General features: G+C 43.8%; 1 protein-coding gene across 3 annotated transcripts in view; it reads left to right on the top strand.

The window, feature by feature from the left end:
- Nucleotides 1–23,627, top strand: part of LOC147580060 (uncharacterized) — a 69,203-nt gene that overhangs the window by 28,082 nt on the left and 17,494 nt on the right. Inside the window, exon 1 of one of the 3 annotated variants that reach the window (XR_015252465.1) lies at nucleotides 19,379–19,528. The exons of the other annotated variants lie outside the window; for them this stretch is intronic. The gene's annotated coding sequence lies outside the window, so the exon portion shown is untranslated. Of the gene's footprint in view, nucleotides 1–19,378; nucleotides 19,529–23,627 lie in introns of those variants that run through there. 3 annotated transcript variants of the gene reach the window in all.

The raw sequence follows: 23,627 nt of genomic DNA, 5'->3' as shown, positions 1-23,627 counted from the left end.
TGAAACATACATCCATGATGGCAACCTGCTAGATTAGGACCCACCTACTAAAGAATTAGAACTACAAAGGCACCTAAGATAATTACTGATTTCTTGATTAATCTGACAGTATTAAACACCAATATTTGTTCACAGTGCTGTAGAAGCAAAACAAAACAAAACAAAACAAAACCAAAATCAGGACATGAGGTCCCTGACTTAAAGTTGTCTACAATCTGAATCATAAACGGAGCCTCAGAAATCATCTAGCTTAGAGGTGCCTGGGTGGCTAAGTATCTGACTTTGGCTCAAGTCATGATCTTGTGGTCCATGAGTTCGAGCCCCACGTCAGGCTCTGTGCTAATAGCTCAGAGCCTGGAACCTGCTTGGGATTCTGTGTCTCCCTGTCTCTGCCCTTCCCCTGCTCACACTCTGTCTCTCTCTGTCTCTCAGAAATAAATAAATGCTAAAAAAAAAAAAAAAAAAAAAAATCACCTAGCTCAGCCTCCCCTTTTTGTAGATGAGGAAAATAAGAATCAGATAAGTAAAGTGACTGGTTTGCTTTTTTACAAAGTGGTAAACGAGTCAGGAGGCATCCAACATATAACTCATATATATCCATAATTATATTCACAATGCAAATCTAAACTATGCGTGCATGCTAGAATCACCTGGAAAAGGAGGGGTGATGTGAGGGTAGGGGAAGGTCAGAACTCAAATGTCTCGAGCTTTAATCCCTGTGGTTCACCTTGTGAAGGACCGTGGTTTGGAGAATCTGGATGCAGGCACTCTCAGCAAAGCCCTGTACGTGTGTGGCCTTTACAACCTCTTTGCTGTTTAAGTTCAGAGAGATCACTTTGGACTGAGCAATAAGGGCAGACTTCCTGGAGGCAGGAGTGTTTGAACTGAACTTTGAAGGATGGCTGCAGTGCAGAATTAGGAGTAGGACCAGCAGGCCGGGCCGGGGCCAAAAGGTGTGGCTCTGGACATATGTAAAAGGATAGTAGTTGGTATGAAGTCTGGGGCCCTTCTAAGTGTGGCTGGAGAGAGAGACCTAAGTGCGTGCCCCAGTCATGAAAAATGTGAACAGTGCTCAAAGCGTCAGGGGTTAAACATCAGGATCAACAATGAGAAAGTCGGTTATCTGAGGCGGTGGTAGGAAGGACTCCAAAATGGTGCCTCTTGAGAAGTGTTGCCCCGAATCTGAGTGTTTATATGTATGCAACTGTATACTGAGACTCATTTCTGCAGGAGACTAAGACACTTTAAAGATTGCTGTAATAATAGAATTCCTGTGTTGATTTTGGGGACTGAATATGAGCTGGAAGGAAATACCTGGTGAAGGACAGAGGTTAGCGCTCCCAGGGCTAGATGTTCTTTGGGGCTTGGGTGAGTGAATAAATTACTTCGGAAATTACATATACAGATGTTTCCTGCCTAATATGACCTAATATGAGACGCTGGCTGCCTCCCCTGAATCCACCCCAGAGATGTCACATAAACAAGTTTGAAGCCTCTAATAATGGGGCAAAACCCAAAAGATAACAAGATCCCGGGGAGGCAGAACGTGATTGTGTCCTAGGGTGTGGGATGGGGGATGAGAGGAACTGAGTGTGGAGAGGATTTACACTTCTTCCAGAGAGGATCTGGAGGCAAGTGCTACAACAGAATACAGAAGAGTGTTCTAGTCATATCCTGCTTGTTCACTTACGTTGCTAGGGACGGAAATTTGCTTGTCAGGCAGAAAAACAGCCTTACTGGCCCAGCAACAGCAAGAAGCATCAGCACAGGAAGTGCTGGAGCCCACCTGCTCAGACAGCAGACAGCAAATCGGGGCAACAGAGGGCCTGGTTCCGGAGGCTCCCTCTTTTCCAGGCCTTCCTGGCCTATAGTATACAAGTTAAGAGTGTGGGCTCTAAAGCCAAACAGGCCAAATTTTAATCCTGCCTCCACCATTTAATGCTCTGTGATTTTGGGAAAGTTACTTGCTTTCTCTCTTTGTCTTCTCATCTCTAAAATGGACATAACAATACTACCCGACTCTCAGGGTGGGTTAAAAAAGATGCAATGCATGTAAAAATACCTAAAACTGGGTTGATAAATGCTAGATGCTTAAGAAATGTTGACTGTTACTTTGGAAAGTAGAAGAAGATGCCTCGTGGGGCAGTGTGGCTGTTTTGGGAGTTGGGGAGTATTTAGGGAATGGTATGTTCTAGATGTGTGTGTGTGTGTGTGTGTGTGTAAATTTGTCCTGTCTTGACCACTATGAGCTTTTCCATTCTGAGCTATTAAACTCCCTATATCAGCTTGCTATTGCTGTGTAATAAACACAGCAAGAATGGGAAGAATGGGTCACAACTGGGCCTTTTTATCATTCATCTGGCTGGCTTGGGCTTGGGAGCCCAGAGCTATGTTTTTCACACACTGCCTGTTGCCCGAACTCACCTCAAGAGGCATGACCAAGGATCTGAGTTTTCAGATACCCACTGTCAGCCAAGGCAATTGATACTCCCAGGGTAATATGAGTTACAGAGAAAAGGTGACAATTCATCTACATTCTCAAAGACAAACAGCAAAGGAAAAATGTATAGCAAACGATGCAGACTTAATAAACCAGGCAGATTTAAAATAGGCATAGGAAAAAAAACCCTCAATAGCACAAGGGAGGATTTTGGAAACATGAAATAGGAACAAAGAAAAACTGGCTAGAGATGGCAGGAATCAAAAATACAGTTGATAAAACCAGGAACTCAATGGGTCATTTGGAAGCAGAAGCCACAAAAATGAACAACTGAAATCAAAGATCGGGTAAGGAACTCTCCTGGAAGATTTTAAAAAAGATGAAAACAGTTGAAACTATAAAAGTAAAGGCTCAGAGAGATGGGGGGTAAGTAAAGAAGTTAGCATTTGTGTGTGAGGAATCTCAGAAAGAAAGGGAATAAGTGGAGAGAAAAATACTTGAAAAAAAGCAATCAAGAATTTTCCAGAATTAAAGGGGGATGTGGTAGATTTTGCAGTAACGACCCCCAAGTTGTTTCATCTGCCTACACCCATGACCTTTGCTGGTACCCTCCACACTCATTCTAGGCTTGGCCTAGTGATTCGTGTTAGCTGATGGGACAAGAGAAGAATTGGTGCAAGCTGAGCCTTTAAAAGTGTTGCCCATTGGAACTTCCCGTCTTGTGCTGCTTTTAGAAGCCTGAGCTACTGTATGAATGAGCCCGGGAGAGCTAGATGGATGATGAAAGACATGTGGCTCAGTTGTGACCCATTCTTCCAGCTGGCATCCACTAACCCCCAGAAACACAACCATTTAGCTCATTAGCAGCTGCCTACCGAGGAACCACCAGCAGAACCCGGCCCAAATTGCCAACTTGGAGGATGCAAGCTGATAAAGGTGTGCTTAAAACCACTGCGTTTTGGTGTGCTTGTAACACAGCAATAGCAAGCTGACATAGGGAGTTTAATAGCTCAGACTGGAAAAGCTCATAGTGGTATAGACAGGACAGATTCACACACACACACACACACACACACACACACACACACCTAGAACAAGAACATAAAAGGCAAAGGAAAAATTCTAAAATCTTTTGGAGAGAAAACAGATCATCTTCAAAAGAAAAGGAATCAGATTGGCATCAGAATTCTCAATCTTGGATATAGCAAAATTGATAGTATTTTGGAAGTATGAGAAAAAAAGAACTTCCAATCCAGAATTTAGATCTACTCATTTAAATCTGATGGCTAAACTAAAGATAGTCTCAGACACACCAGGCCTTAGAAATTTAATGTACAAAAACTGGTTGAGAAAATCATTAAGAGAATTCTTTCAGTAAGAAGAGAAATTAAAACCAAAGTCTATGGGTATAAAAATGAGGAAATAAAACAGTAAATTTAAGTTTTGTCTGAAAGGAGGGGAGAAAGAATGGAAGGAAGAAAGGAGGGAGGGAGGAGTGGGCATATTCTTAATAATCCAGAAGTAAAACTATGGATGATGGCAATAGGAAGACACTGAATGTCATCATGATTAAGCAGAAGGACTCTTAAATCAGATGTTTGGGCTTAAATCCTGCTTTGGCCATTCTAGCATCTGTGAACTTAGGTGAATTACTTAACCTCTCTGTGCCTCGGTTGTAAAATAGGATTGAGAAAACATAGCCCATATAATAGGATTATTTTGAGAGTTAAAAGATTTTTATAGTAAACTTTCAATAAATGTTTGATGTTGTTGTTAAGATGGGGGGGCTAACAGAAAGTGGAACACAGAGAATTAAAATAAACGAATGAACCACACGAACCACATAAATTTAGATAGCAATAAGCACTTTGAAGAAATAACTTGAATGATATGAGGACCATGATGCAGAGTTAGTAGGGAGAGAGCCCCTCTCCCGTAAAGCCTTTTAGGGAGGGGGCAAGTCCCCAGCGAGTACTGGTTCGTGCTTTCCAGGAAGGCATGGCCCCAGAAGGAGGATCCAAAGACGCCAACATCCCTGAGCCTGTGTGTGGTATGGTCACAGAAGAGCTTTCTGCTTTCCAAGGAGTTGTGTGAGCCCGAAAGAGGACAGTCAGCACTGACCCGGGGATCAATATTCAGAGGGGCTTTCCTGAGTAGCCTGTTCTGCAAAGAAATTTCAGGACTTTCACATGTCCCTGGGGTGGGGAGAGAGGTGGCAGGAAGAGAGAGCACCCTAGCAATGACTAAAATTGGATTTCCTACCAGTTTAGGGACATGGGGACCTCAAAGTCAGCTTTATTAATGAAAAAAAATGACGTTTCTCGCACATTCTAGTTCATGCAGCAGGACTTGGGTGTCAATACAAAAGCAATTCTTCCATTGCCTTGTTTCTTCTACATTCCCTCCTCTTCCTTTAACCCAACATTATAGTAGTCGTATTTGAAGTCATCTCTGGGAAGGAATACTATTTTCACTTGATTCAGGAAATGGTATTACTAAAAACCCCTGTGACCATAGCTGAACCTTTTAATCACATCAACATCCTCATGGGTCCCTGCTTAGTGAGTATCCTGACGCTCAAGCCGGTGTCTCTGGTGAAAAGATCTTTCTGAAGCTTAACTTGGAAGTCAGATAAGAGGGTATTTTAGGTCTCAATTCAGTAGGAAAAGGGGCAGTGATTGGAATTCAAAATCCTCTTACAGACCTTCTTGAAGATCACCGCCACTGCTGAAGCCATTCTCCTGGCTCTGCATCTGGTTCAAAAACCAGCTCTGATTTTTTAACAATGCCCATTAGCACCGAACGCTCCCCACTATGTTCGCAATTTCACCAGTCACTACATCTCTTTTTGGTCGAATTTTGACGGTGGTCCTTTTAGCATTTTGCTTAGTCACAATGGCCATGTTATTTGGGAGATGCTGACTCACTCTAATCTTCCACTGGACTTTTAAAATATATTATCATGCAGCACAGAAGCTTTTTATCTTGATGAGGTCCCAGTAGTTCATTTTTGCTTTTAATTCTCTTGCCTTTGGAGATGTGTCAAGTAAGAAATTGCTGCGGCTGAGGTCAGAGAGGTTGTTGCCTGCTTTCTCCTCTAGGGTTTTGATGGTTTCCTGTCTCACATTCAGGTCCTTCATCCATTTTGAGTATATTTTTGTGAATGGTGTAAGAAAATGGTCTAGTTTCATTATTTTGCATGTTGCTTTCCAGGTCTCCCAGCACCATTTGTTAAGGAGACTGTCTTTTTTCCATTGGATACTCTTTCCTGCTTTGTCAAAGATTAGTTGGCCATACATTTGTGAGTCCAATTCTGGGGTCTCTATTCTATTCCATTGGTCTATGTGTCTGTTTTTGTGCCAGTACCACACTGTCTTGATGATTACAGCTTTGTAGTAGAGGCTAAAGTCTGGAATTGTGATGCCTCTTTTCTAAAGAAGACATCCAGGTGGCTAAACAGACACATGAAAAGATGCTCAATGTCACTCTTCATCAGGGAAATACAAATCTAAACACACTGATATACCACCTCATGCCAGTCAGAGTGGCTAAAATGAACAAATCAGGAGCCTTTATAGATGTTAGGGAGGATGTGGAGAAACAGGAACCCTCTTGCACTGTTGATAGGAATGCAAAATGGTGCAGCTACTCTGGAAAACAGTGTGGAGGTTCCTCAAAAAATTGAAAATAGATCTACCCTATGACCCAGCAATAGCAGTGCTAGGAATTTACCCAAGGGATACAGGAGTGCTGATGCATAGGGGCACATGTACCCCAATGTTTATGGCAGCACTTTCAACAATAGCCAAATTATGGAAAGAGTCTAAATGTCCATCAGTGGATGAATGGATAAAGAAGATGTGGTTTAGGGGCGCCTGGGTGGCTCAGTCGGTTAAGCGTCCGACTTCAGCTCAGGTCACGATCTCACGGTCCGTGAGTTCGAGCCCCGCGTCGGGCTCTGGGCTGATTGCTCAGAGCCTGGAGCCTGCTTCCGATTCTGTATGTCCCTCTCTCTCTGCCCCTCCCCCATTCATGCTCTGTCTCTCTCTGTCTCAAAAATAAATAAACGTTAAAAAAGAAGATGTGGTTTATATATGCAATGGAATACTACTTGGCAATGAGAAAGAATGAAATCTGGCCATTTGTAGCAACGTGGATGGAACTGGAGGGTATTATGCTAAGTGAAATAAGTCAGGCAGAGAAAGACAGTTACCATATTTTTTCACTCATATGTGGATTCTGAGAAACTTAACAGAGAACCATGGGGGAGTGGAAGGGGGGTAAAGTTACAGAGAGAGAAGGAGGAAAACCATAAAAGACTTAAATTCTGAGAACAAACTGAGGGTTGATGGGGGGTAGGAGAGAGGGTGATGGACATTGAGGAGGGCACCTGTTAGGATGAGCACTGGGTGTTGTATGGAAACCAATTTGACAATAAATTATATTTAATATAAGAAATTACTAACCATAAATATATTTATATAATAATATATAAATTATATATATATAAAATCATGAAAAAATGTTACTCAGCTGGCCAATTTCAGAAGGACACTGTAGCTCTAAAAGTCTATGACTCTGCATATCTTATTGGGTGACCTTGGGAAAATTACTTAACCCCTTCAAGCCTCAGTTTCTTTGCTTATAAAGTGGAGGGAGTGGAGGAAGTAACAGGATTGATCTTATAAGGTTATACTGAGGATTAAATGAGATAACACATGTAAAGCACCTAGTAAAGCGACTGGCTCAAATTTTTGTTACACATGGCATTGGTGAAAAGGGAGAGGTTTGTATCAGACAGGGTCCAGTTGGGAAAACAGAAGTCATGCTATATGTTTTGGGAATTATACGTCTTAGTATAGAGAATGAGGGCCTAAACAACCACTGGAATTGCTGGTCAGAAAAGCCATCCCCCAGATCTCAGCCTAAAGTACTCAAATGGGTGCTTCTCATGAGCTCACCAGTAATCATGGCAACTCTCAAGAATTCTGGGGCATCCCCACCAATGACCTAAGTCATGATAAAAGTATGACACATCAAGAGCTTGCTGCCATGTGTGGTTGCCACTGCCTGCAGAGAATAGGGCCTCACCTGCTCGCCTACCTGCGGTCTCAGGTGAGAGCCCCTCAGTGGTTGACTCCAGCCAGGAGCCATAGAGGGAAGGGGATTCTGGGATATGCAGTTCTGGGGCTTTGTCTGTGTCCACACCCAAGCATTAACCAGGGTTCCTCTTGAGTAGCAAACAGCACTAGTTAGATTTTCTTATTGTATTTCCCAAGAAATACATATTTCCCCAGAATATTATATGCAGATAGGACTTTAGAGCTCACCCCCACTACTCCAGGAAAGCCACACCTCTTGCCTCAGGTTTAGGCGTTGAAAATAATGGATTTAGAACTTACATTTAAGTGTCTGGCCTCTAAGACCCACTGATGGTTATGGACGCGTTGCCATGAACTTGGTGCGTTGCAATGGTAGTTTTAGCTGCTGAGATTACCTCTGAAATCCTGTATTGCTCTACCCACTGCCTAAAGGAATTACCGTGATCACAAGCCTTTATACTAGACAGTAAGTCTTTGATTAAACTTGAAGGCTCAAGCACAAAGTTTTGGCCAACAGTAATGTAATCCAGGGCAGGAAGCAAGCCTGAAATGGGTTCTAAGGCAGATAGTTCCAATATGCCTCAAACATGCTGAAAACAGCTGCACCAATTAAAAGGCAATTAAATGTGTAATAAATGGAAATGCTACAAAATTGTTCTGCAAAAAACGTCTAAATGGGAATTGCCGGGGTGTACTCACTGAGAGCGGAATGTGTGCCAAGATGAAGGTTACCCGTCTTTTAGCTGATGTGCTGCTTTGCATTGGCAGTGAGGCATCTTTTCAAAAACCGACAACTCAATAACAGGTCTTTGCAGCGCCTGTGAGAACGGCACAGTCTCTGCTGGCCGAATCTAGGAGGGGAAGAAATGCAGGGCACACAGACGGGGCTGGCCGGGGGAGGAGGGGGCCCTGAGAAGGCAGTGCTCAGCGGCCTCGGCCTGCAGCCTATGAGTCTGAGTGTGACACTGTGTGAGGGGTGGGGCAGAAGCAGCAGAAGATGAAGATGATGTTTAAATTTTTTTTTTTTTTAACATTTATTCATTCTTGAGAGACAGATTGTGAGTGGGGAAGCGGCAGAGAGGGAGACATAGAATCCGAAACAGGCTCCAGGCTCTGAGCTGTCAGCACAGAGCCCGACGTGGGGCTCGTACCCACAGACCATGAGATCATAACCTGAGCCGAATTCAGACACTTAACCGACTGAGCCACTTAGGCGCCCCTAAGATGATGTTTTAAACGAGTCAAATGAGCTAGTAAGGAACTACACAGACTGTAGAGGTCGATACTCTTTCTCTTGGAGAAATGCTGTCCCATCTCTTTGGCCTGATTTCATTACTCCATATTTAGGAAAAAGATGCTCAGGTGAAATCCTGATAGATCAAATGCTTATCACCCGGTGCTATACTGCGGGCCTCTCTTGGGTACCGGATAACAGGGTGAATCAGTCAGGGTTCAAGCAGAGTGACAGAACCACCATTCATCTTGGGATAAAGGGTTTATTATAGAACCTAGACCTGACCTAAATATGGGAGGACCTGGGAGCAGGAAGGTGCAGGAGTAAAGCTGGAGGATCCGAGGAGTCCGTATCCAGTCTGTACGAGATACCAAGCATGTCTGGCCTCAAAAATGGGACCTAGCAAAAGAAGAGATCATAGGAGGTCTGTAGACAGCTGTGCCTCTGCAGGTCTGCCAGCGAGTATATGGGGAGGGACCTGGAATGACCCTTGGTCCACTGGATCACCATCAGGAGGAAGAGCTGGATGTGGAGGGAAGGAGAGGGAGGATGAACTAGAAGCACCCACTGGTGCCACATCCAATCTCGATGACCTTCAGTAGGTAACAGATGGTGCTTCACTTCTACCTTTCAAATCCAACGCAAGTTGCTCTTTTGGCCAACTCTCAACCAGGACTATCTAAGAATGGGATTTTAGCAGAGACAACTTCAGGGAGTTGGCACAGAACAAGCTACCCTACAGGGAGAGTAGGCATAACTGGAATGATCTGAATGGTCTGGTCTGGAGCTGAGATTTTAGGTCAGCATGCAAGGTGGGCGAGGGGAGGGGGAGAAGACAGAAGGAAAGAGGGACCCAGAGCCAGGTCAAGATAATGAAGGGGCAGGTCATGGACAAGCTGGGTGATCTGAACAAGTACATTTCTGGGAAGATAAAGCTGGCTTTATTTCACCATGAGTGCTGAAGCCCTGCTCATGTTAAGGGCTCGTTGTGTTGGCTTGAAGCAGGGGCATGTGGTTCCTAGATGTTAAAAGCGTTCTCACTTGTTAGAACGAATGTCGTGTAATCTGGTCTGTACTATCAGGACTATACTCCTTGTCAAAGCACCACGATAAGGACCAACATTCAGAGTTGGCTGCAGCCACCCCAATCCAAGTTTCTCTCAATAACAGAAAGTTTCTCTACCGCAAGTTTTAGCACGACAATAAAAGAAGGTGTTTGATTACATTATGGATGAATTTTGTATAAGCCCACTTAGGTAGGTGGATGATAAAGACTTACAGATCCATAAAAAAGCACTCTACAAATAAAACTACAATGTGCTCATCAACTACCATTTCTCTCTAATCCAAGCATTAACTACAAACTCAGGCTATTATACCAACTCTGGTATGAGCATACACTTGCCCCAAAAATGGATAGGGAAATCTTTTTGTAGGCATTTATCGGATCTTGCAGGTAGTACATTAGAATGCCAAACCCTCGTGAGGGTAGGCTTATGGTTACAAATCCTCATGGGAAACCTTTTGTAAAATTTCCAACCAGAATCTGTGTCAAGATAGGCCAGCTTCCTTATCTCCCTTTGCAGGTGGGACGACTCCCTTTTCCGTTGTGCCTATTATCTAGGCGCAGGCCTATGAGGGACCTGAAAAAATATGGAGTCTCCTCCTCCCCACTTTGTGTGGGCCTGTGGCTTGCTTTCATGTCCCCAGCCCTGCCATTCAAACCCAAGCCTCTTAGTTCCTAAAACAGGCTCCTATGTCATGGTACAGCTCTGCCCACAGCACCCCCTTGGAATTTCCCTACTTTCTTCTGAATTCAACCATGCATTTAAAAAATACTTGCTAGGAGCACCTGGGTGGCTCAGTCGGTTAAGCGTCCAACTCTTGATTTCGGCTCAGGTCATGATCTCATGGGTTTGTGAGATTAAGCCCTGCATTGGGCTCTGCGAGGAACCTGCTTGGGATTCTCTCTCTCTCCCTCTCTGTCTCTGCCCCTCCCCAGCATGTGTGCTCTCTCTCTCTGAAAATAAATAAACTTAAAAAAAAAAAAAAAAACTTGCTATATGTTACGCTGTATTTTTCAGGTGTTTTGTATGGTTTGTTCAGTGGTTTTAAAATCACAGATTTCTGGAGAATGAAATTGCCAAGATGATCACTAAAATTCCTTCCAGCGACAGCTATGCTATACACTGCACCGCCCTCCAACTAGAATTCTAAATCCTACCCAGAGTCTGAGAAGACCAGGCCTAGGCAAGAGAGGTTTCGTCACATCTAATCTTCTAGGAGTGTGAGGCTGGCGGAGTATCCTCATCACATTGTCCTACCTGCACTATATTGTCAGGGATCTTCAGAATAGTGAAAGACAGATTTTGTTCTTCAGCTTTCATTCTTTAAGTTTCTTGATGGTGAGAAACCTCATCATTACCAATGTCTTCGAAGGCAAAAGACTCAGTAGCTCTTGGTTTGGTTGTGTTTGTGCTCAGCTGTGGTTTTGAAGCTCCAAATTAATGATCTGTTGAATAATGGAGAGGAGCTCTGGGGAATTCCTGGGTCTAGCAAACCATCTGTTCTCTCTGGGTGTGCTCAAGATAATCCGAGCCCACAAGTCAATGTGCCTTTTTAGATTAAGAACGAGTCAGTACCTAGAATAAAGGAACAAGAGTGGAAAATCAACCTTTTTTTTTTTTTCACTCCTATCTGGGAACATTTAAATGGGGACTTTGACTTGCTCTTCCTTTGCATTTATTTAGGTGCTCCTCCCATGAAAGTAATAAGCATCTCTTCCCTGAGGAAGAGTATGAAAGTGGAAACAAAATTTCAGTAAGTATTTATTGTATATCTTCTATGTCTGTGTTAGGCATGGAAAGAGAAGGCCTTGTAAAATAGGTCAGAAGATCAAAGGAGACTGGCAAATAATGGATGCTCTTGACCTATCTTAGCTAACGGGAGTAGATGTGGTTCAAATCAGGGACCGAGTACCGCCAGTGAATGCACTCTTGCGTGTGTGCAGCATCAGAGAGGAGCCAGGGGAATGCGGTTGGGAGGGAGGGAGTGGGGGTGCTGCCCAGTTCTCCCAGAAGAATGTCCTGTTGAAAACCTGATGCAATAGTCAAAAGTACCTAAAATCACAAAAACACCTAAAAGTACCTAAAAGCCACAGTTCTATTTATTCTATGACAGCGTAAATAAATCTCGTCTTCATAAGGATAGAAAATAAATACAAAGAAAGATTCTGCATGCCATTTTGTACTTTTAAGTTCTTTTTTTTTTTTTTTTTCAACGTTTATTTTTGGGACAGAGAGAGACAGAGCATGAACGGGGGAGGGGCAGAGAGAGAGGGAGACACAGAATCGGAAACAGGCTCCAGGCTCCGAGCCATCAGCCCGGAGCCCGACGCGGGGCTCGAACTCACGGACCGCGAGATCGTGACCTGGCTGAAGTCGGCCGCTTAACCGACTGCGCCACCCAGGCGCCCCTTTTTTAATTACAAAAAACTTTTTTTAGAGACAGAGTGGACGAGTGGGGAAGGGGCAGAGGGAGAGAGATAGAGATAGAGATAGTGAGCCTCATGCAGGCTCCACGCTCAGTGCAAAGCCTGATGCAGGGCTCAAATCCATGACCCTGGGATCACGACCTGAGCCAAAATCAGGAGTCAGATGCTCAACCGACTGAGTCGCCCAGGCACGTACAAGACTCGCAAGTTATAAATGTAACTCTTCTTCATTTATTTTATCATTTTATATTCTTCTACAGTCCACTCGATTGGTGGGTAGATATAGGCTTCTCGGTTTCCCTCATGCTCTGACACCGTTCACATCTCCCTACCATTTCGACTCCACCATTCCTTCTCCTTAACTCCAGCATCTTTGCTTCCACTGGGTGTTCGAACAATATTAGGAATTACCCCCAAATTTCAAGCACAGGCCTTTCAAATCAAAACTCTCCAGAACACTGTGTTTTCTTTCCTAATAAAGAGGTACTTGTGAGTAGGGGTAAGCTGAGATTCAGCAACGTTGGTAGAGTGTGATCTTCAGGAAGGCTGGGGCAGTATCGATCTGGGGCAGTGCTGTATCTCTAGGACTGTAGTTTCCAGTGCCTGGAAAGTAGTGGCCGCTCCACAAATATTTGTTAACTAAATGAACAAATGAGTGAGTGAGTGAAAAAGGAAAGGAGAGCCACGGGAAAGGCTACTGCAGAGAAGTTTATGGGAGTCCCTGCCAGGAGAAATGTCTTCCACACCCCCACACCCCCAAATGGGATCCTTAGAGATAAACAGCTTTCTTAGGACATTTGGAGGAGACCAGTGAAGTTCTCCCAAGTCCCTGACTCCTGAGAATAGCTGGACATAATCGTGGGCCCTCAAAATTATGATCATAAGGAAAGGCAGGGAACTGAAGCTGGTAAGAAGTCAAAAAAGTGGGCAGACGGCTATCAGTGTGCCTCCTTCTGCAGGGTCATCAGCGCCATTGGCCGTCTGGGCAGCAGGACTACCCTCCTCAGGCAAAACAAATTCAAAGTTCACACGCTGAACTGTCCTGCTGAATACCACAGAGAGGAAAAGCAACTGACACTACCGTCTCTACTCTGGCAGCTTGGAGAGCCCTTCTGGGATTCCGCCTGATAGAAGCCACAAGCTCGCAAATAGCTGTGAGCTTCTGTACTTCCCCTTTAAGAGATATTGCCAGCCCTCCCCCTTTCCAAGATCCTAATTAAGTCATAAACTGATTTTAGACAAAATTAATAACCAAGAAGTGTAATTCATAGGCACAAAAACAATAAATATACAAACATAAAAAGAGATAAGCATGTGAATCCATATGTTTGTATCCAGACAAACTGAAGTCTTTTCCAGCAGCAGAGCGGGGAGCAACGGGTGACCTGGGGAAAGGGGACTGGACAGGAAAGAAAAGTATGTAATGGAGTAGGAGTTAGGAAACGTGGCACTGAATAAAGCTTGTCAGGTCATAAGATTTGCCTGAGCTGGGCTGTTTGAAATATCCCCATTAACCAAGATAAAGTACCCACAGATGCTCAACCAGTCTCAGCAGTTGATTAGCAGAACATTAAATGTCTTCATTATGGAAAGAGATACTTTCTCATTCAGAAGCAATAATGAGCTATTTCCCCTTGATTCCATTGGGAGGGAGAGTAGGGGACTTCCATAATTTTCTCCATGTTGTTGATGCTGTGGTAAAGTTAAAAGTCAGGTGTGAATGGTAAAAATTAAAGAGCGGCCCATCCACCCGCAGTGACCCAGCCATGCCATGGCTGAGGTAATTTTTGCACTCAACTCCATAAATTCTCCCATACACTCCTCATTTTACTGCAATCTGACTTATCTTCTCCAGCCTTGTCACTTAAACAATGTTGATATATACTAAACTATTTTAAGAACGCCACGACCCTAAAATTTACCAAATACAAAACATCTCCATAGACAAGCTATAAAAGAAAAAAATATTTCTCCCCTCAGTGAATGGCAGAGATTCATACACTAAACTGAGCTAATTCAGGGCTAATGGTCCCCCATTTAATTTGTCAGTGTGCCCTGAGCAAAAATCAGGCAGATCTTCACGAATCTGAGGACTGCAAACCCAACCAAGTGGTAACGCCAGTTACTACTATCATGCTAGATGTGGTATCTTTGCTATCTAAATAGAGGTTAACACATCTTTAAATATATGTTATGTGGCCATCAATCTGGCCAACGTGTTCTTTTCCATTCTAATCAGGGACAACCAGAAACTGTTCACATTCGTGTAATGGACAACAGTATATGCTTATGGCCCTTCAGGACCAGGGTACTCACTCCCCCAGGAGTGTTAAGAGTATTGACTGCTGATGGCTCACAGCTGAGTCCCTCCAAGGACCTGCCATTCCCTGAAGGGAGCTGCCACGTAAAAGGTTATGCACTCTTCCTTGGGGTCAGCCCGTTTCCAGTGACTGGTTGGTGCAGTAGTATAAGGCTCACCTCATGTACTCTGATTCGGGACATCTTTGATGGGCCATCCTTGTAGGACTGGCAGTCTCTCTGTTGCAACTGTATTGTAGTTCAACTGCTCCCTTTACCCAATCCTGCTACCTCCACTCCCTTAATGATGTTGTTCCTGAGACAGACTACTCCCCAGTGAAGCACCTGTATGCGAATCTCTGACTCTGTCTCAGAATCTGCTTCCCATGAAACCCTTTTCCGTGACAAACCCTGGACCACTTGCACGGCACCTACATGGACTGTTCTCTCTTCAGTGTTTTCCTCTGTGTAGAAAACTCTTTCCCTGTATGGTGGATGCTGTGATCTGTTGCCCAGATCCAATCTGAGAAATGGAAGACTTATTTCCCCAGCCTCTGGGATTGTTTTGCTGGGGAACAGCCCTCTTTTACTCATCCCAAGTCCACCTCCTTCTAGGGGCAGCCTGCAACACCCATGACTGATCCACCTGATGGTATAATGGCCTGGCTCCCTTATTCCTACTTGGAAAAACTCTGAAGAGGCCATTTCAGTTCTAGAGCTCTTATGGGATAGGCTGAAGCCCTTGTTTAGATTGTATCATAGTTCAGCTCCCCCCTCTCCTCAATCCTGTATCTTTCCCCTCCCGCAAGCATTCTCTAACAAAAGTCTCATGTGCTAATCCCCATCTTATAGTCTTCTTTTTGGTCAACCCAATCTGCAATGTCCCTCTATTCTGAGGTAACTCTACTTATCCATTAAGAACTCATTTCAGAGGTCCCCACATCTAGAGTCTCCCCCACCCATACCAATACCAATATTACCTTCCAGAATGGGATGGTTTTCCTTTGTTACTGTTCCCCAAATATCATGTATGTGGTTCTATCACCTCCATCATAGAAACTCTCTCTCTCTCTTAATTTATATATGCATGTGGTTTTCTTCTGCACTGGACTGTGTGTTTTTTGTGTTGCCTAGCTGATCATTCCGGGGGCAGAGAAAGGAGCACTAAAGTGTGCCTCAGAGATCTGAATTCCAGTTCCAGTCTCAGCTCTCCTAGTTATTTTCTATGCACCTTTTCCTCTCTCTGTGCCAGCATGCATGACAGTAAAAGGGAACTGGCAGTCTTCATTATTGTTCCCTTACCTGAAGGGTTTAAAATTTATCATTATAGTTGTGGTTGGGAAACTGCAGGCAGGACCCCCTCAGGGCTGGTTAAATATACTCTCTACTTAACAATGTCCACCCTTCCAGCCTTCCTCAGGGTTGACAGGAGAGCTGGCTGCCTGCAACGAGACAGGTGCAGAACACCAGTCTTGGTTCTCAGACCAGGGATATACTGATGTCAGAGTAGGCCATGGATTTGCTGGGGCAGCCCCAGTTTAATTTTTTTAATCCAGATGATTAAATAAGCATATTTAAATACCATTAACACTTGTGTTTTTGTAGCACTTTGCATGTAAACAAATTCCTAAACCACAAAAAGAAATCCTTTTTTAGACCACACAAGCCTGTTTGGGTTTGGAACAGTTATTATTCTGTATATGCAGTAAATCAAATTGGTATTGTGATTTGTAGATTGCCCTTGTTGCATTTTCCCCAGACACCTGGGTAATGAAATTTACTCGCTTAGTTTTTGAGGCTGAGGTTCTGACTTCTTGGAGTGCTCAGCAATGTGAAATCACTTCCTTAAAGCTCAGCTTCAATGATGACATGCAGTGACAACTTATTGAGCCCCTAGTGTGCGTCAGGCTCTATTCTGGCCATTACTTTTATCTCTGTAACGACCCTGTGAAGTACTTCTCCCTTTTGTACAGATGATAAAACTGGTACTTATACTGCTTACTGGTGTGCCAGAGTCAGTTCATATGGACTCTAAGAGCCAACAGTGCGAATCGCTTTCTAATTTTGCATTCAGTGACGACACGTTGGTTGCTTAAAATTGGCCATGGTGGGAGTATTTACACCACAAAAATTGGCTCGTGTTACAAATTAGGGCCTTATTTATTTATTTATTTATTTATTTATTTATGGACTCTGTTGTTCAACATTTACTAGCATACCACTTTGCAGCTAATAACCAGCTTAGCTAAGATTCAAATGCCCGAACCCTTGATCCTTTCCCCTTTGATAGACAAGCCACAGGCTGATATCAGTACCTGGTACTTTCCTAAGGCTCTGAAGCTCTCTGTACGGAAGACCACCCACCTCCTGTCCCTAACCTAATTCTGTTAACTCAAGATAGGAAGCAAAGTTCAGCCAGGGGCTAACCAGAATTCCCTTTATTCTGTTTCAACTCTTGCCAGAAAGGAAAGTCAAATGGTGAAAACTATTAGAGGAAAACCAAAGAGACAAAGACAGTTTGGCTCCTGTTTGTTCAGGGTCTGTGAATAAATGCAAAGGAGGAACTGAATAAACCATTAGTTCCCAAATGCTTTGAGGAGCCCCACTGGAGAGCTCTTTTACTTGGCAGTGAGGAGAAGGACCCCATGGAAGCCTTAATCAACACCATCTAATTAAGGAAATGGAGTTTAATCTCTGGGCCAAGTGTCCATCTGCTTCCCATTTCCAATCATTTAGCACATATTAGGAGTGAACACAACATAGACTCAGAACAACCTCAGCGATGCCTTACATTTCCAAGACAGGAGGAAGACAAAAAACTAACTTCAGAGAAGATAGCAGAATGGGCCAAGTGTCCTGCTAAAATCTAGCATGGACTGGAGTTGGAGACTGAGAAAATTAGCTTTAATAAATAGTTTTGCTTTTAATGACCTTGGACTCTTCACTGGCTAAGATGATCAATCCCGAGGCAATATTTAATAACCATGCATATTCATTTTGCATGTATTTTATAGTCCTTTTCTTTGTATGTTATTTCCAACTTTGGTTTTATTTTCTATTTTTTTATTTTTTTATTTTTTATTTTTTTATTTATATATGAAATTTACTGTCAAATTGGTTTCCATACAACACCCAGTGCTCATCCCAAAAGGTGCCCTCCTCAATACCCATCACCCACCCTCTCCTCCCTCCCACCCCCCATCAACCCTTAGTTTGTTCTCAGTTCTCAACAGTCTCTTATGCTTTGGCTCTCTCCCAGTCTAACCTCTTTTTTTTTTTTTTTTTCCTTCCCCTCCCCCATGGGTTCCTGTTAAGTTTCTCAGGATCCACATAAGAGTGAAACCATATGGTATCTGTCTTTCTCTGTATGGCTTATTTCACTTAGCATCACACTCTCCAGTTCCATCCACGTTGCTACAAAAGGCCATATTTCATTTTTTCTCATTGCCACGTAGTATTCCATTGTGTATATAAACCATAATTTCTTTATCCATTCATCAGTTGATGGACATTTAGGCTCTTTCCATAATTTGGCTATTGTTGAGAGTGCTGCTATGAACATTGGGGTACAAGTGCCCCTATGCATCAGTACTCCTGTGTCCCTTGGATAAATTCCTAGCAGTGCTATTGCTGGGTCATAGGGTAGGTCTATTTTTAATTTTCTGAGGAACCTCCACACTGCTTTCCAGAACGGCTGCACCAATTTGCATTCCCACCCACAGTGCAAGAGGGTTCCCGTTTCTCCACATCCTCTCCAGCATCTGTAGTCTCCTGATTTGTTCATTTTGGCCACTCTGACTGGTGTGAGGTGATACCTGAGTGTGGTTTTGATTTGTATTTCCCTGATAAGGAGCGACGCTGAACCAACTTTGGTTTTAAATTGGTAATTCTTTGAGGCTAGGGGCCATATCTATTAAGTCCTTGTAATAATACGTTGAGCGCTTCTCGCATAATAAATTTGTTCTGATTGAGTTGCCTATACCAGTAACTATCTCAAATTTGCAGAAGGACACCCTTTAGGGCCATCCCTCTATTTTTACATGACAAATTGTCCATAGCCCTTCTGCTTTGCTCTTGCTGCTTTGCTTTAAGATAAGGGACTGGGGATGGTAAGGGTGGAGCTAGTAAGAGCATAAGGCAACATTCTGCTCATGCCCAGTACAAAAACCACCATCTGTGAGCCCTGTGAAATCTGCTGCTCTCTCAGTCAGTAAAGAATGTGTGCAGCCGTTTGCTTAGGAACAATCCAGGTCAAAAGGTTGAGTTCTTGAAAGACACCAGAGGAAGGCTCTCTTTCCAACAAACATAGCAAAGTGTGGTGCAGGGGACGCACTTACCTTTGGAGACTAACAGTGAGCACATTAACAATACCCTTTGGAGACTAACAGTGAGCACGTTAACAACATTAACAACAGCAAAGCATGATTTTGAATGAGTGTTAGTCATTGAGTGGGATAGAAAACAGCTTTATCCCCATGCATACCTTCCCAGATACAGTTTTTCCTTACCCTTCAATGAAATCTAGACGACACTGTCTGGTTTTCAGGTCATTTGTGGGTAAGGAAAAGTCCTGTAGCCACTGAATATTACAAAATGACACTAACCACCTCAGTAATTAAAATTTCCAGACTGGTGTAAGAATAAAAGATCTAAAGTTCATGAAAAAAAATAATATTTAAAACACTCCCCTCCCCCAGCTTGGCGTTGCTTCCGTGGAAAGGAGCATGGAGTGGGAGAGGCTGGGTGGCTGGTTTCTTTTTTCTTGGTTCTGCCCCCTCTGCATTCCACTCCCAGTTTGCTAGTTGTGACTCTGGTTCCCCTCTAGTGCTGGAGTGGTGAGGAGGGACAGGAGGTGAGGACAGTTCTTACCTGACAGGTACAGTCATGACCTGGCATCGCTGTCTTTGGGTTTGGCAGATGTCCAGTGCTTTCTTGCCTTATTGCACTGGTGAGAACCTCCAGTAAGTACAATACTGATAATTTCTGATCTCAGGGTTTTCTTGTTTGTTTTCTTTTGTTGTAGACTATCAGATTTATCATAGTATGCTAAGAGTTTTTACTATGAATGACTTTTGAATTTCATACATTTTCTACATCCACTGTGATGATCAAATGATCTTTTTTTTCTTTATTCTGTTACTGTGCGGATTACATGATTGATTTTTCAAATGTTATCACTTGCATCCTTGGATTAAACTGCACTTAGTTATGATGTATTATCCTTCCCAAATCATTGGATTTTTATAATATTGTGTTTAGGATTTTGTACCTATGGTTTTGAGGAAGACTGACTTACTGTTTTCCTTTCTTACAACGTTTTTATCAGGTTTTACTATCATGATTATGTTGTCTTCATGAAATGAGTTGAGAAGCATGTACTCTTTTTCTAGTCTCTGGAAGAGTTTAGTAAGATTGGTGTTATTTCTTCTTTAAATGTTTGGTAGACTTCACCAGTGAAAACATTAAACCCTTGAGATTTCTTTGTGGGGTGAATTTATTTCTTTTGGATTGCTCTGTGGGTTCTTTGGAGATCCCCCCCCATCACTGGGAACCATTTACCTATGAATCTCTGCTTTAGGGGATGTTCTCTCCATTTGGCTGCTAAGACCCCTGTATTACTTTACTTGGGCTGCCATAACAAAATATCAGAGACTGGCTGGCTTAAACAACAGACACTTATTTTATCACAGTTCTGGAGGCTGGAAGTCCAAGATCAAGGTGCCAGCAGGGTTGGTTTCTGCTGAGGGCTCTCTCTCAGACCACCACATCCTTGCTATGTCTTCAAATGACATTTCCTCTGTGCATGCTCTGGTCTCCTTTTCTTCTTATGAGGACACCAGTCCTCTTAAATTAGGGCCCCAACCCTACGACCTCATTTAACCTTAATTACCTTCTTCACAGCCCTATCTCCAAATATAGTCACACTGAGCTTTACCACATGAATTTTAAGGGACACAATTCAGTCCATAACAACCCCAATTCTCTGTGACCACTTTCACACAGGCTCTCCCCTGTTCTTTTCCCACTGCTCTTCTAGGTGGCCTCATGGGCAAAGCCCCTCTGAGTTGGTTCTGCTCTCTCTTTCTGCTTACTTCTGGTGTGCAGAATATACTTCCATCTTAAATCCTTCAGTAGAGGGAATGAAAATTACTCCCAGAAGGGGGCCTCTATGCTGTTGCCGCTTGATGCTTCAGTTAGCCTCCAGGCCCTTCTGATTTCTTGTCTCTGAGTCAACCACTTGAGACCTGCTTTCTATGGGGGCTTATATGAAGCCCTCTGCAGGCTCCCTTGATGCCTTTGTGGGTAGGCTTGAGGTAAGGCATGAGCTTCCCTCTTGGAGTGGGTGAAGAGGCTCACTGACCACTTACCTCCAAATAAAAGCCTCTCTCCGATTCCCATCTTTGCTTTTGTTGTCTTTAATCTCTTTATAGGCTGGAGGTGAGTAACAAGCTTGAGTCACGAAACTGGCTTTCACATACTTCCATTTCTAGTTTTGCTTAAGTGGTCTGACTAGTACCTGTAGTATTAAAGCCTCTGATGACATTGGGACTATGTCCCATGTTAACATCCTGCTCTATTAGCTAGCATGCTATACAAGTGTCTATATTAGCAAATTGTATAGGTAAGGACTCAGAGATTGACAAATTTTGTACTGAGATGATATCTAAGTGATGCACAACTGTTTAAAAGTGGTGCTCTCCTAAATGTAAGAGACTATCATCATCTTTCTTTTTGATAATTTCCAGGGCTTATCTCAGAGCTTAGAGAAGGCCACCAGCAGTTGAAGTAGATGATCTTGCATCTCATGGTGTCAGACTCAGACTCCATTTCCCTCTCCCTTTGAGAGTGAGGACCTCAGACACCACATTCTTCCTGTGGCATCTCTTGCTTAGATACCAGGTCCACTGCTCCAGTATTGGAAAGAGACCTCGGTTTTCCACCAGGCCTTTTACTCACAGCTGCCCGAGTGAAAGGCTTTGGCCACCATGCAGAAGAATAGGTGGGAGCTGCAAGGAGTGAAGGTAGTCAGAATCTTACAAAATCACAGAGCAGAAATGAGACTGTAACCTGAGTTTGGAGAGGAGAAAGGCACTGCAGTATAATGTTAGGCTGGAGATGGAGGGACCTTCATGAGTGGGCACAGAAGGCAGTATTCAGTAGAGAATTAAAGACCACTCTAATGACTTCATTTTATTTTTATTTTTGAGACAGGGGGAGGGGCAGAGAGAGAGAGAGAGAGAGAGAGAGAGAGAGAATCTCAAGCAGGCTCCAGGCTTTGAGCTGTCGCTGTCAGCCCAGAGCCTGACATGGGGTCTGAACCCACAAACCTGTGAGGTCATGACCTGAGGTGAAGTCATATGCGTAACCCACAGAGCCACCCAGGTGCCCCAATGGCCTCATTTTAATTTGATTACTGCTGTAAAAACCCTATCTCCAAATAAAATCCCATTCTGAGATATGAGGGAGGGGTGGTGGTTAGGACTTCAAAATATGAGTTTGGGGGGTGGGGTGAGGACACAATTTAATTCAGAAATAACAGATGCCATCAATAAAGTCTGCTGGTTTATCCGTGGTCCTCCATCCGGATCACGTGCCTTAATCTGTTCACGGAAGGGGCAGTGGAAAAACATGAGTCACGCCACTTGGCTCTACTCCCTGTTCTGCCCCAAGTGATCTGGATGTCTCTGGGCAAGTCCCTTCGCTTTCAGTCTCTGCTTTGTCCTATAGAAAATCGAGGAATTGGACTAAAGCTCCTGAGGGTCTGACCTGTGGTTCTAAAGAAAACTGCAGGAGAGAGCCAGCATGGTGGCAGCCGGACCACTCAGTGACCTGAGACACACTGGTGTCGGGGAAGCACCGAACCGGCGCTCCTGTCAGGGCAGAGATTTAACGCCAGTTAACGCCAGGTCAGGGTTAGTGTTTTTGAGTACCAAGGGGCTTTGGTCCAGCTTGCTTGGAATACAAACTATATATTTTCCTTGGCTGCCTTTCCTCTTCTTGTAAGCCAGTGAGAGGATTAATGCGGAGAGGCTTTAGTTCTGATCTTTGAGAGGGCACGGGAAAGTTAAACAAGAGAACTGGATCAATACAGCATTGCTCCTACTCAGAAGGACTTAGGGTCACAGGGCATTACAGCTGGAAGCCTCAACGCCACCTGGATTGAGTGCCTTATTTTATAGCTAGGGGTGCTGAGGCCTAGAGAGAAGTTTAGTTAGTTCATCACTGTCACTCATGCCCCCTAGAGGGAGCACTGGGACTGGGACCCAGCCGCTTGGGTATAACACCCCACTTTTCTGTCTACAAACAAGAGTATATTCTTGTGTCTGTGGAAATTAAGATTTGAAACATCATTTCTGCTTCTTCGGTAAACGACTTTGAGAGTGCCTGTCCTGCTCAAGAATCAACTCTTCTCCCACTTTCCTGACAGCATCAGCATGGCGGTGGTATGAAAGGTAGGGAAACCATGTTGACCAGCCAGACCTTTTCCCCTGGAGATTGGGAATCAGGATTAGCAATTCTAGTCTGGCCTGGTCTCCCCTTCAACCCTAAAGCTTTGCTGTGGCCATCCTCCACCTGCTGTGTGGGCTAAGTGGTACACAAGGATGGGCTCTGGGGAAGAAGGGATGCAGACGGAGAGAGCACACTCTCTGGTCCCAGGGGCTTCCATATCCCAGTCCAGTCCTCTTGGAGGCTCGGCTGTTTTCGTGTCTCTAGGGGTCTAGAAAACACCTGCATCTCAATATGAAGCACCCTCCTCTTTTTACCCCCTGAAATTAGTTTGAATTGATAGTGCTCTTACTTGCCACCAACAATTTTAGCTAACGTGGGTACTTACCTTAGGAAAAGTTGAGCACACATTTTGTTTCCATTTAGTTTAATGGCCATGCCATCATAGAGGACCAGGGTACCCTCCAACTCTTTCCAGAAACCAACGTAATAGCTGTCTCCATCCCTCCCATTCAATCGGTTGCTTAATCTGGAATCTGGACAGCTTTTCTTTCAAAAGGACTCTCAAATTCATCGCTCTTATCCATAACTGATGCCACTAAATTTAGAACC

The sequence above is a fragment of the Puma concolor genome, chromosome B3, assembly GCF_028749965.1.
Source record: "Puma concolor isolate L17-30 chromosome B3, mPumCon1.1.hap2, whole genome shotgun sequence".
NCBI lineage: Eukaryota > Metazoa > Chordata > Mammalia > Carnivora > Felidae > Puma > Puma concolor.
The sequence above is the reverse complement of the archived record's forward strand: the minus strand, read 5'-3'. Positions and strand labels throughout refer to the sequence as shown.